Here is a 13,843-nt window from a genome sequence, read left to right as displayed (position 1 = left end):
TTTCCCCCCCCCCCCCCCCCTCCGGTTTGGGCCAGAGGTGCACCTTGAGAAGCTCACTTGCAAGGAACGGTGAGAAGAACTGTGTCCCTCCCGCTCCAGTGAGGGCTGGACTTTCCCTCCCACCTCCCTGCACCCTCTACCCACCAGGCCGCAGAATCTCTGCTGCCCGCCCCGAGGCCACAGGGCTCTCTGGTTTTAGGGCTGAGTTATGAAAACTACAGCTCTAACAGGGAGAAGCAATCCCATGGTGAAGTCCGAAGGAAGATGAAAACAGAGAGCGGCTTGGGGGGACCCCTCCCCCTCTTCCTAGTCCTTGTGCATGAAACCCACGGCTCCCCTTCGCCTCCAGCGGCAGGGATGGGGCACAAAGAACAATGGGAAAATGTCACCAGCTCCCCGATGGGGACTCAGGGACGGGGTCTTCTCAAGGGCAGCCTCTGAAGTGAAAGGAGTCGCTCCCCACTTTTCCTACTGATGCAAATAGCCCTCCACCCTGGCGGGGGATTGTGGAAGCCGCTTCCAAAGGGCTCTAATGGGGCCGCCAGACGCTGAAGGGAGCGTCCTTACTTCCCAGACGGGCCAGTCGCACACTGCAGGAGCAATGATTCCAGTGAACAGACAGACTTCCTAGAAGATGCCATTATGGGAAACTAAATCACTCCCTACCACCCCCCCAAAATAGCTCTTAAGCCCAAGGATCTTTCAGAGCCCATCAGAGGAGAGAGTTCTGAGTGGACTGCTGGAGCTTTTTAGGTGATATCTTTTTCTGAATTGCTTTTTCCAGAACAAATGACTTCCATTATGTTCAGCCAGGGACCAATTCTTCACTCAAGTATGTAAAGCAAAATAGGGCTTGTGCTCCGGATGTGTTACTCACAGCAGAAACCTTTACTGACGGCTGCCCCAGACCGGTGATTGAAGTGTGTTATATAAAGGCCCGGGTCCAAGTGAGAGGGTGAACTTGACCTCTGGATCCAGTCTCAAACGCTGGTTAAGATGTATTCAGAGTGCTATGTCGCACGTAAGGGACACTGGAATTTTCAGAAAACAGTTGCTGAGAGACCCCGTTCACACAACACACATTGATGGAGCAGCTGTTGCCTACACCCTCCCATTCGTTTATTCCTGTATTTATTCATTTATACAGGGGTGGGCGAAAGTAGGTTTACAGTTGTTCCTATGGAAAATAATACAGTAATTAATAAATAATAATAATACAAGAGTAAACTCTGTGTTTCCATACTCACAACTGTAAGCCTACTTCTGCCCACCCCATCTAATAAGGTGCCAGACATGGGGTTACATTTTATGGACAATCAAGGTGGTTGTCAATACATTTCAAGGTCTTGAAAGCCTTGCTGGACACTCTGCTGGAGAGCCCCATCCCTGGGCCAGGTGTGAATCCTGTCCAGTGGTTCTCAACCTTCCTAATGCTGCGACCTTTAATACAGTCCCTCATGTTGTGGTGACCCCCAACCATAAAATTATTTCCCATGTGGGAATCAACCAATTGATGTGTCTCTCTCACACTGATACTTCTCTTTTTCTCTCTCCTTCCCTCCCTCCCTCCCACTCTCTCTAAAATGTGTCTCTCTCCCTCCCTCCCACTCCTTTCACTTCATAACTGTAATTTTGCTACTGTTATGAATCGTAATGTAAATATCTGATATGCAGGATGTATTTTCATTGTTTGCGACCCACAGGTTGAGAACTGCTGCTCGTCACTTGCTACATTTCAATGTGTTAGTAATCCCCACAGCTGTTGCTAACATAGCCCTGAATACAATGATGAACTAGAACAAGCATGTCAAACTCATGGCCCGAATGCCTTGTTTATTTGGCCCGTGTTAGCCTTTGAGTTTGACATGCTTGCACTAGAAGCCAACAGTCTAGGGCTCGCTGCTCTAAATTAGGTGTTACTCACAGAGAGACATGATATAAGGGCTTTGAGTCTCAAGCTGACCTGAGCCTAAAGGCCTGCATAGACCCCAGGATGTTCTTGGTTCCCACTGAAGGGGAGCAGCAGGAGGCAGGAAGGCCCCTCTGATCAAGGCTGGGTGTGAGATGGGGCTGGGACAAGCAATGGAGTTGTGTTCAGGATGATGAACCAGGCCAGGAACTGCCTGGGCTCTGGGTGCTCTGTCTCCCACCTGGCCCAGTGGGGGTGTAGCTGCCTGTGGAAAAGGGCCTGACACACTCTGAGACCAGCAGGTGCCCGAGCCGGGGGTGTTGGGTGAGCAGGATCACTCTGTTCTGAGCTCCCACCTCAATGCTGGGGCTTCTTGTCACATATTGAGATCCTGTTTAGGTCTGTCCCCAGGTAGACTCCAGGACCTTGACTCCCAACTTTTCTTCCCTTCTCTACCTTCCCAGAAACTGAATTCTGAATCTTTGATCCCTGCCGGCCAACTCCTGGTTAGCAGACACCCAGCTCGGTCTCCCCTGGACCCTAATGTTTTGTGTCTGCCTTCTCCCCAGTCTTCATTCATTCATTCATTCATTCATCACTCAAACATTCATTCACTAACTATGGATTGAGCACCTGTCATGGCCAGGCACTCTGCAGGTGCTGGGGATATAACAGTGACCAAGATGGACATGCCCCTGCCCTTAGGGGCTAATAATTTGGCCAAATAACAGAAAGGTACAAATTGTTCTTAAAATTTATTCTTAAATAATCATGTTTAAATATAATACTTTAGAAGCTGGTGTTCTAGATTGGGATGTTAGATATTTTTCCCCCATTTTTTTAATTGTCCAAATTATTTATAATGTTATGTGCTTGTTATATTCTAATTTTATTAATAATTATATCTAATTGTGCTGTTATAATTTTATTAGTATTGTTTATATATTTAATTCTTAAAAAACTTTGAACATATATAGTTAGAAATCCATAGGCCTTGCATAGCAACCCCATCGACCAGATTAAGGCTTCCTGAGGATAAGAGAGATTCAAGGCATGGCCTCCTCCTGGTGGGGGTGGGAGGGGACCTAACTTAATACTGACAGTAGCATTTCTAGAGGAGGCTTGCCCTGTTTCAGGCACCATGCTAAGCATTTTGTATGGATTCTCTCATGTCTCACAACCCAAGAGTTAGTTACAATATTATCCTCAATTCACAGATAAGGAAACTTAAGACTCGGTGAGGTTAAATAACATGTTTTAGGGGAAAAAAACCTTTTCATGTTTGAATCTGCAACTTATTTGGCTTTGCTACACCTAAATGCAAAGGTGGTAAACAAAATATTTAATGGGCATGGCATGGACACTAACCAATCAGAAGAGATGCCAGGCTGTGGAGCAGAGGCAGGTCTGAGGGCCAGGGCCACTGGAGGCGGGGCAGAGGAGACAGAGGGGCTGGGATAGCCAAGTCATGGATGGGGTTGGCTAGGATAGCATCTGTTCATGGACCATTGAGGGGGTGTTTGAATATGCTAACAACTCAGACAGCCGTACCTGTAGAGCCCTGCCCAGGTGAAATGGACAAGTCCCCCCTCCTGTGGGTCACTGAGTGACTGCTGGGGCAGTTGTGTTCATCAGCAAATTGGAGAGTTACTAAGGGTCAGGTTGACTTTTACAAAGTCTTAGTGTAAGGGGATATGCAGAGATGGTGAGCATAGTTTTATACAAGCTTTTAGGTTACCGAAAGCGTTCTTTCCTGATTCTAGACCACAGTACCCAAATCAGAAGTCTATGGGCCTAATTCAGCCTGCAGATGTTTTATTTAAACCATACAGTGATTTCTCACTTTAAACAGCAAAAGCTAACATTTCTGTAGCACTCTAGGTAGAGGCATGTATATGCTTTCCATATGTTAACTCAATCTACATCAAACCTGCGAGGTAGGTACTATTTTTACCATACCCATTTTACAGATAAAGAAACTGAGGCACAGACAGGTTGAGTAACTTGCCTAGAGTGGCACAGTTAATTAATAAGTGGCAGAAGTGGAATTTGAACAGAAGCCGTCTGACTCCAGAGTACAAGTTGTTGATCGCTATGCCCCTCTGCCTGTCTGGTATGTCTGAATTCTGTGCCGACATCTGAAAATCAAGAGCGGTAAGATAAAGATCCAGACTTACAGCTTGTCAGACTGAAAATCAGCAGTTACTAGTATAACAGCCCCAAGTTTACGCTCCCTCGAGGTAAGAGTCAGCCCCCTCGACGAGGGGATGCGTTTCCCCAAGTCCCACCATTCCCCGCTGCCTTCCAACACGGAGGCTGACAGCCATTGTCCGTTTGTCATCAGACTAGCACTGTTGTTTCCTTACGCATGGCCCTCTTCACTCATTTGTGACCTGCCTGGCCCCTGTAGACATTTGTGACCCTCAATTAGACTCCTCCTAAAGACAAGATGCCCACCCTGGCTGTGTGCTCAGTGGTTAGATCATCGACTCACACACTGAGGGGTCTCAGGTTCCATTCCCGGTCAAGGGCATGTACCTGGGTTGCAATTTCAATCCCTGGCCCTGCTGTGGGGCCATGTGGGAATCAACCAATTGATGTGTCTCTCTCACACTGATACTTCTCTTTTTCTCTCTCCTTCCCTTCCACTCTCTCTAAAAAGCAACGGAGAAAATATCCTGGGGTGAGGAATAACAACAACAAAATAATAATAATAAACACAAGATACCCTTTTGCTATAACACATATATTAGGATGTGCAGAAGTATACGAGGAGCTCCCTTCTCTTGTGAATTGATAGCAGGGAGGAGAGAAACAAAGCAATGATGGGCAAGTTCAAAGCAACTCCTGGAGAAAGCTTGTCACATTGGGAAGAAAATCCTTGATCTCCTCAACCCAAATCATGTTAAGACCTAAATTTTCAAAGTAAAAGCAAAGCAAAACAATCTGATTACTAAGCTAAATTCCCTACAGCTACAAATAAATTTCTATAAAAGTCCAATGTTATAAAAACTATTATTATAAATCAATATAATTATCTTCTAAAACTCATCTATTGGAATTTTCACATACAGATGCAAGCCATCACCTTGTAGGGGCCCCCCTTGGAAGATACGCACTTTTCCCCACGATGCCTCTGCAAGAAACATTTTGGGACTCCCAGTGGGGGCTAATCTTCAAAGCAATTTATAAGCCATGGAGTAAAAGTCAATCTTCTTATTTTATATTCATGTCTTGGTTTTGATCCAAAATAGTAACATCCACCTTTTCACCATTATTCAAATAATATTCTTGTTCCAGATTAAAATCCATTAAAGGATGAATATATGTTCATACTGAGAATAAAATAATTAGCAACAATGTTGGAAGGCAATTCCATAGGTGTATTAGTGACAGGGACATCGTGGACATAGAACATAGACTCTCAATGTGACCCCCTTGAGTGGGCCATTATTTTAAAAAATATATATTTGTATTGATTTCAAAGAGAAAGGGAAAGGGAGAGAGAGAGAGAAACATCAGTGATGAGTGAGAAACATTGATCGGCTGCCTCCTGCACACCCCACACTGGGGATCAAGCTTGAGATCCCGGCATGTGCCCTGAACGGGAATTGAACCGTGACCTCCTGGTTCATAGGTTGACGCTCAACCACTGAGCCACACCCGCCAGGCAGGCCATTATTTTTTTAAATATATGTTAATGTGTTTGTTTAAGGAATCAGATAAGAGAAAAGTAAACATCTAATTCTATCTTTTAATGTGTATATATGGTTACAAATAGAAAGCATGTACATGGAAGCATATACACAGAATAAATGATCATTATTTCTGGGTAGCACAATTACACATGATTTTTATTTTCTTTATTACTATCCATTCGAAAGAACTCAGTGCTGATAGCAGTATGTTAAATGTTAGAAATACAGTGTAAAGATTTCTTTATAGCTTTGTATTACAGTGAGAATGTATGTTTTTATAACAATAGAAAGATCACAGCCGACTGGGCTCTGCCTTCTGCTTGAAACACAAAGGAAATTCTCTCGGGCATCCCCTAAGCCGGGGGGCAGCCACAGTGGAGTGGAAATGGTGTCCGGTGGGTTTCTGTGGAATGGGACTGAGGTTGCTCCCCACTTCCTCTTGTCCTGTGTGTGGCATCCAGAGGATATGCAAGTTCCTCAGGATGCACTCCGAGACAGCTGAGCATGCCAGCTTGGGAGCCTGTCCCAGCAAGCTAGGAGGTGGCCTTGTTGCCATGGCTGGAGGGTGGAGCTGATCCTCCGAATCCCAGACAGGGAGGCAGTGCAGCTGCAGGTGTCGTGGGGGTCCCTGAGGCCAGCAGGGGCTGAGCTGGGTGTGGAGGCAGGAGGAGATCCCTGGGCTCTTCCAGAGCAGGGCCTGGGCAAGGCCAGTGTCCCAGGCCCAGTGTCCAAGGCCCAGGTGGGAGGGGGCCTCCTCAGTGCAGGGCAGCACGCCTGGGCCCTGCCCAATGCCTGAGGACCCCTGAGCCACCCTCCCTGCAGCCAGACACACCTCGGGAAGGAGGACTGCGGGAAAGTGCTTGAGAGGGAAGGAAACAATCCTGGTAGGAAGTTTCAATGGTGCATTAACTGATTATTTGGGGAAGATAGCTTGTTTTAAACTGGAAAAGGCTGTTGCCTTCCACTGGCAAGTGTAAAGGTTGGTTTTTACCCCCACCATCAGCAAGAGAGGGAGCAGATGAAACCAGTTACCAAAAAATTTAAAGTACTGTTGAAAACACCTGAGCGGTAGTGTATCTTTCCACCCTGCTGGGCAAGTATGTAATTATAATCCTTGCGAGTCCTGTGAGGAAACAGCCCCTAGTGCCTGGAGTGCGTTTAATCAGGGCACCCAACACACACAACACAGACTGGCAGGCGGCCCTCGGGGACAGCCTCCAGGAGGAAGTGATGTGACGGCAGAGGTTTGGAGGAGGGGCCAGGTGAGCTGGGGGGAGCACAGGGCCCGGGAGAAGGAGGCTGGTCCTCTGGAGGATCCAGAAGGTGGGTGGAAAGGTGGGCTGAGGCCAGTCTAAGAATAAGTCAAGATAGGGACAGCAGGCACAAGAAGTCAATGTGGGCATCCACAGCTAAGGCAGCAGGGACCACCACTGCTGCAGCTCGTACCTGCCAAAGCCCATCAGCTTTCAGGGATTCCTGTGCCCTGCCAATCTCTCCAAACTTCTGAAGGGCTGTCACAGAACATGGCTCCCCTTCTAGAGGGGCTGAGCCAGAAGCAAAGGGGCTAAGGAGACCGTGAGAGACAAGAGGATGCGGGCTCCTGGCCAACTCTGGGCATGTCTCATCCACCACGTGTGGATTTCTCCTGGGCATCGGGCACATGGTGGCATCACTGAGAACTCTCCTGGCCGGTGTGATGGTCCGGAATGACAGCAAGAGCAGACAGAATCGAGCCGCCTTCCTCTCCGCGGCCAGCATCTGCTCTAAGCCACCAGCACACTTGCCCGAGACCATTGCAACGATCCCATTATGGTCTTTCCGCTCTCACCCCACCCTCTCTTTTTAGAGAGCTGTTTTTACACAAGAAAAAAGACCTGTCTCTCCTTCGAGGGTTCCCCATTTTGTTTTTAACAAAATCAAGAGACCTACCGTGCCTGCAGGACTGCAAGTGACCTGGCCCCGGCTCACCTCTCTAATGTCATCCTGTCCCAAGTGTTCATTCCACCCCACACACATTCTCTCCTGTTGGTGTCTCAGCTGTGTCCATTCTTTCTCTGCATCAGGGCTGTTGTCCTTCCCGTTTTCCCCCTGGAGCCTATCCTGGACCTCTTTGTGTCTTCTGTCTAAAATGGCACCCCTCCTACTCACATTCTATCTTATTGCTCTGCTTACACCTTTTATAGCACTTACCAATCTGATGTTTCTTTGCTTGTTTATTGTCCATGACCTTCACTAGAATATTCCTTGAGGGCAGGGTGTTTACCTGGAATAATGCCTGGCCCAAAGGAGGCACTCAATTAATACTTGTTAAATAAGTGCATGAATACACGAATGAATGAATGAATGAATGAACCTTTGCGTGGGTCTTAGTAATGGAATGACCCTGGACCACAAACATTTTCATTATAGGATTGGTACTGGAGGGTGTTGACGTACAGAAGACAAAAAGGGAGGCGGGAGTATCTGAAAATAGATTGTTTGCCCATGATCTTGTGACTGAGGCAGGTGCACTCAGCTAATCTTAATAGAAACACTAAAAGAAGTGTTATCTCACTAAAAAGCACTGCTTTTGACTGGGGAAGTTAAAAAGTTTTCTAGATACAGATTGACTTTAACAGCTCAATAAACAGTATTTGGGCATTTACTGCCAGGCAAAACAGAGCATGTAGAGATGAACAAGGCTAATTACAAGTTGAGAAGTAGGAGAGCAGCCGGGAGGAAATCTGAGAACAGTTCCCAGGAAGAAGTGACTGGCTCCACCTGAGGAGGGTGGGAAGGAGCTGGCCCGGAACTGTGCCCTGAAGGTAAGCAGGGGTATTAGCTGCTGAAAAGGCTGGGGGAGATGAAGGCAGAAATAAAAATATCAGCAAGGAGGTGTGAATGGCCAAGGTGTGATGCTGGATAAGTTGGTGATGATGTCCTGATGGTACAGTAACTGCCAAGCTTGGAATCCTTGGCAGGTGTGAGCCACCGAGTGCAGGTAAAGCATTGTCGTAAATGTTTCCCTCCACGTCCCGTGTGGTTCAGGGTTCAGTATCTGGAAGAGGAGCCGCACACAAATGAAAGAGAAAAGACAAGAGATAATTGGGAAATATTGGGGGACCAGGCGGGTAAGTCCAACTCAGGAGGAAGGACTTCCACCCGTGCTCAGGCCGCGCGACCTTTTATAGTCAGAGGTAAACAAGGCAGTGGTTACCATAGTTACACAGTTCTTGTGAGTTTCACCTGTTTTGACCATAGTTACACTCCCTGCACTTCCCTCAGCCCATTAGCTTCCCAGGTAAGATCTGGGGAGTGTAATAAGGTCAAGCCTAATTATGCTAAGAGGACTGTGCCCTCTAAGCTGGGACTTGTTTGTGACTTTGCCAGCAGGTCAGTCCGAGGCTCAACCCTATATCATTTTCCCACAAAGCATGTCACATCAGAGGGAAAAAGGCAAGATCCAAACCCTGGGTGGAGCCAGCAGGGGGTTCTGTGGAAAGTAACATCACGCGATGATCGGATCATAAATTCCTGAATGGGCAGGTCATGGTGGATAGTCACACCCCAAGCCCATAACTTCTCTAGTGAGAGGTTTTGAAGCAAGCTTTGACCATTGCATCTAAGTTGATAGACCCTCAAGATGTCAGAAGTAATATCCCTCAAAGGCCTAACCACTTGTGAACTATCCTGTAATCCAATACCCATTTCCCCCCACCTCCCTGTAATCTTCTTTAGGTTCCTTCTTTAGTTTCAAATGCATAAAAGAAGCTGCAAAACTGTGATTCTCAGGAGCATTTGAGATCGTGTTCGCTGGCATATGTCATCATTTGGGCTCAAATAAACGTTCTTACATGGACAGAGGACTGGTGAGTTTGCCACCAGGAAAAGAGGAAAGAAAGAGCTATAAGGACAAATCCTTTGGAGAGGCCAGAGTTTAAAGGGCACATGGAGGAAAAGGAATCAACAAAGAGGTGGTCAGAGAAATAGGAACTAGAAATAGAATCTGGAGTTTTAATGTACAGAAACCACCTTTCAGTGGGCTTTCCCACCTCCCTCTTTGCAACACCATCCTGTTGGCTGCTACTTATTCAATGCCTGTCCATGCCACTAGACAGGAAGATTCAGGAGTGCAAGAAATGTTTCAGAGGTGGAGAGAGAGATAGAAAGAAAAATCAATGATAAGAAAGAATCATTGACTGGCTGCTTCATGCATGCCCCCTAATGGGGATCAAGCCTGCAATCTGGGCATGTGCCCTGACTACAGAATTGAACCGTGATCTCCTGGTTCATAGGTCGATGCTCAACCACTGAGCCATGCAGGTGGGGTGCAAGAAATATTTCTGACTTGTTTACCGCTCTATCACCCAGATCAGGTCTTCTCACCTAATAGAATGTATGGAGGGAGGGATGGATGAATAAGCATTTTCAAATTTTGCAGAGTTAGAAAGACTAAAGACTGTAAGTAAGACCTTGGATTTTGTGATCAGACACAAAAGTGACATCTAAAAGACAGTTTTAGGAATGGGGAGAGCAATAATGCCTATATCATGTATGTGGTAGTTAGGAGAATTAAATGAGCTAATACTCTGTGCCTAGATGTAACTGAAGTTCAGTGAATATTAGATGATGATTATTATTCCTGCTAGCCTTCCCTTTCAGAAGCTATTTTGGTGAAATAATTCTGTGTGTGTGCGTGAGAGAGAGAGAGAGAGAGAGAGAGAAATAATTCTTTATGGTCTTATGTGTCTAACAGGTTGGCTTACTATCCTCCCAAGGCCTACTAGAGACGTATTGCCTTAAAAACTACCACGACAACAAAGCATATTTTATTAAACGGCTGCAATAGAACCCAGTGAAATGAGATTTGCTGTCAAATCTAGCTGTGGCCTGGGAGCCCGAAAGGCTCCCAAGGGACCAGAAGATGGAGTGGAATCTCCTTTCCTATTAAGGAGACTCATAGAACTAAGGCGGCTACAGCCAGCCCTGGAAACAGAGCCCTGGTGCTGTGATTGTGTAGGTCACTAATCCAAAGAAGGAAGCCTGCCTGAGAAGGGGCGTGGCTCCAGAGACTGGCTCTGTCACTAGGTTTGCATAAAGAAGAAAGAGGCTGCAGGTGGAAGAGGTCCTTGAAGTGTGAAAACATTGGCCTGAGAGGCAGGAGACCTGGGTTTCTATTCTGGATGTGCCATTCCCTCCATGGACTTGACCAAGTCACTTAGCCTATGTGTGTCTCAGTCTCTCCATGTTTCTAATGAGAGGACTACATGAGCCTCCAGGCCTCTGCAGTAGATTGTTTACGAAGACGGCCACAATTTCTCCCACTCCTGCATGTTTGCTTCCTTCCTTTGCAATGTAATTTTGCTTTTTCTCCTGTCAAGAGGTGGCATCTATTTCCTCCACCCTGGAATCTGGGCTAGCTCTGTGACTTACTTGACTAACAGAATGCAGTACAAGTGACATTGTGTCTGTCTAAGCATTAAGAGGTGTTGCAGCTTCCACTGTCATTCTCATGGAATGATGCTGTGGCCATGTGAACAAGCTAGGCTAGTCTCCGTGGAGAGGAAAGATCACGTGAGAGGGAGGCTCAGCTAGGAGAAAGCACCAACCACCAGACATGTGCATGAAGCCTTTTTGAATCATCCAACCCCAGTTAAGTTGCCAGATGAGCTCAGTCACAGAAGTGATCCCAGACAAGACCAGCAGAGGCACTGCTCTGCTGAGTCCAGCCAATATTGCTGACACACGGAATCGTGAAAAAATACTTTAACCCAGTAAGTGGTGGTTTGTTACATAGGAGTAGATAGCTGATACAGCCCCCTTTATAGCTGACCAGAATCCAATTTTATTGCTCTGAAAAAGGAATCAGACTATAAGGTCTTTTACTTGTGTGCTAGTGTTTGCTGCAGAGAACTCAAAGGTTATATGACTATTTTATTTCCTCCCATCCTCCCCCAGCTGTTGACCATGAAGGCCTTCTCTTTCCTGCACTGTTGTTTATGGAGCTACTAGACCTTAGACCAGGGGTCCTCAAACTACGGCCCGCGGGCCACATGCAAATACAAATATTGTATTTGTTCCCGTTTTGTTTTTTTACTTCAAAATAAGATATGTGCAGTGTGCATAGGAATTTGTTCATAGTTTTTTTTTTAAACTATAGTCCGGCCCTCCAACGGTCTGAGGGACAGTGAACTGGCCCCCTGTTTAAAAAGTTTGAGGACCCCTGCCTTAAACTCTTTGCCACCTTTTCTTAAGATTTGGCTTGAAGGACACTGAGCAAGATAGTAAGTGGTTTGGTGAATCAGTGGCCCTTCCTTCTGAACCACTGAGTTGTCAGTTCCCTCTCTCTGCTGGTTCCAGGCGATATTTATTCATTCTTTCAGGTGATACTGTGTGAGCAGCTGAGCCATGTTCCAGGCCCAGCTGAGGAAGCGATGTGGTGAAGGTAGGTCTGGCCATGGAACAGATGGGTGACAGGACCCAAGTGGTCTGCCTGGAGAGGGGCTCACCCATCACCCCCTTCTCAGCAGCTTTGCTGTAGCATCTCATGCATCTACCTCAGAAATGACCCTGTCCTAAAGGCACAGTTTCAGAGTTGGGGGAACTTTTAAGGCCCAATTAGTTCAGCGTATTTAAAAATTATGCATATGAAGAAACTAAGGCCTGAGATGTTAAGGAGAAGGAGCTTACGGTAAAATTAGGCCTAGAATTCAGGCCTCTTAGCTCCAGATCCAGAGCCCTTTATATTACATTCAAGTCCTCTCCAGGTTCCACAGCCTCCTTCCTCCTGATTTCTGAGTTCACTCATCCTCTCAGCCTTGTGTTTCAGGCACAATAGATTCCTCGTCTGGCTCAAGATTCAGACATTACCTGTGGACTCTTTCCTCAGATAAATTCCAACCACCAAATGATAATGGTAATAATAACCACAACATACATTCAAAATGTATTTATGGAGCTCCTATTATGTGCCAGACACTGCCTCAGTTTTGGAATTACAGTAAAAAAGAGAAACAAGAACTCTACCTATAAGGAAATTTATATTCTTGAGGGAGGTATGGCAGAAAATACACAAGAAAACAAATAAGAGAACGAGAGACTGGTGTTTTACAAACTCAACAGGAAAATGTGATAGAGGTGACTGGACTGGGGGATGTATGATCAGGAAAGGCCTCTTAGACAACATGACATTTGAGCTGATCCCCGATCGGAGAGGAGCCAATAGCTCTTCAGGAAATGAAGAGAGCAAAGGCCCTGTGGTTGGGACCAACCTACCTTATTTGAGAAAACAGAGGAGAGGCATGTGTCTCTTGGAGAGAGCAGTAAAGAGAGAAGAAGGAGACAGAGAAGGAAGGGAGGCAGAGCCAGAGCATGCAGGGCCTTATAGGCCATGATAAGGAGTCAGGGATCCATGTACTTGAGTGGATATGTTCTAAGTAATATGACACAATTTAATTTTTTACAAGATCAATCTGACTGCTTGGATGAGGGGAATTGGAGAGATGGTTTACTGAATGCTAAATGTGTGGGGTACTTTGTGTAGTTTAGCTCTAATCCTCCCAACACTTCAAAGTAGATTTTATTTTGCCCATTCTATGGATGCAGAAATGGAGACTGAAAGGATAAAAGAACCTGTCCAAGGTCATGGAACGGATTTGAACCTAATTCCACTGGAGCACGTGGCCTTGCTAAGATGGTGGTTCCACCCCTGTGCTAATACATTTTCCTGATTATCACCGTGTATTGAAGGGTGGAATTTTGGAGCTGGAAGCTACAGATTGGAAGTTCCTTGAGGCAGGGATCATCTTGCCATTTAGTTGTGTCATAGTCCCTGACATATCTGATGAATGAACGAAAGAATGAATGGGTGGATGGATGGGTGGATGGGTTTTTTGAATCACCCGCCACCTCAGGCCTACAATTTTCAAGACAGAAGATTGTCTTTCCCAAAATCACACGGCAGGAGTGGAACGAGAGCCTACGCTGTTGAACCAAACCATGCTGTCTCCAGTTTATCTGGTTAATACAAGTTTGTTGGTTTTAACCTACTATTTTAGGTTGGCAAACTCTCAAGGTCAGGCACAGTGTCTCTTTTGTAGCATGCCATGTTGGGCGCATGTGTAGCCTAGAGGGAGGTTCAATCTGGGGCTTATAAGTTATCGCTCAGAAAACTGAACTAAACACATCAAATTCGCATGTGATGGGAAAGGACATCTTCAAGGTCTCCTGGAGGAGCTTGACTGGAGTTTAGAGTCTA

The sequence above is a fragment of the Myotis brandtii genome, unplaced genomic scaffold (assembly GCF_000412655.1).
Source record: "Myotis brandtii unplaced genomic scaffold, ASM41265v1 scaffold708, whole genome shotgun sequence".
Classification (NCBI taxonomy): domain Eukaryota; kingdom Metazoa; phylum Chordata; class Mammalia; order Chiroptera; family Vespertilionidae; genus Myotis; species Myotis brandtii.
This window is presented reverse-complemented; position numbering follows the sequence as displayed.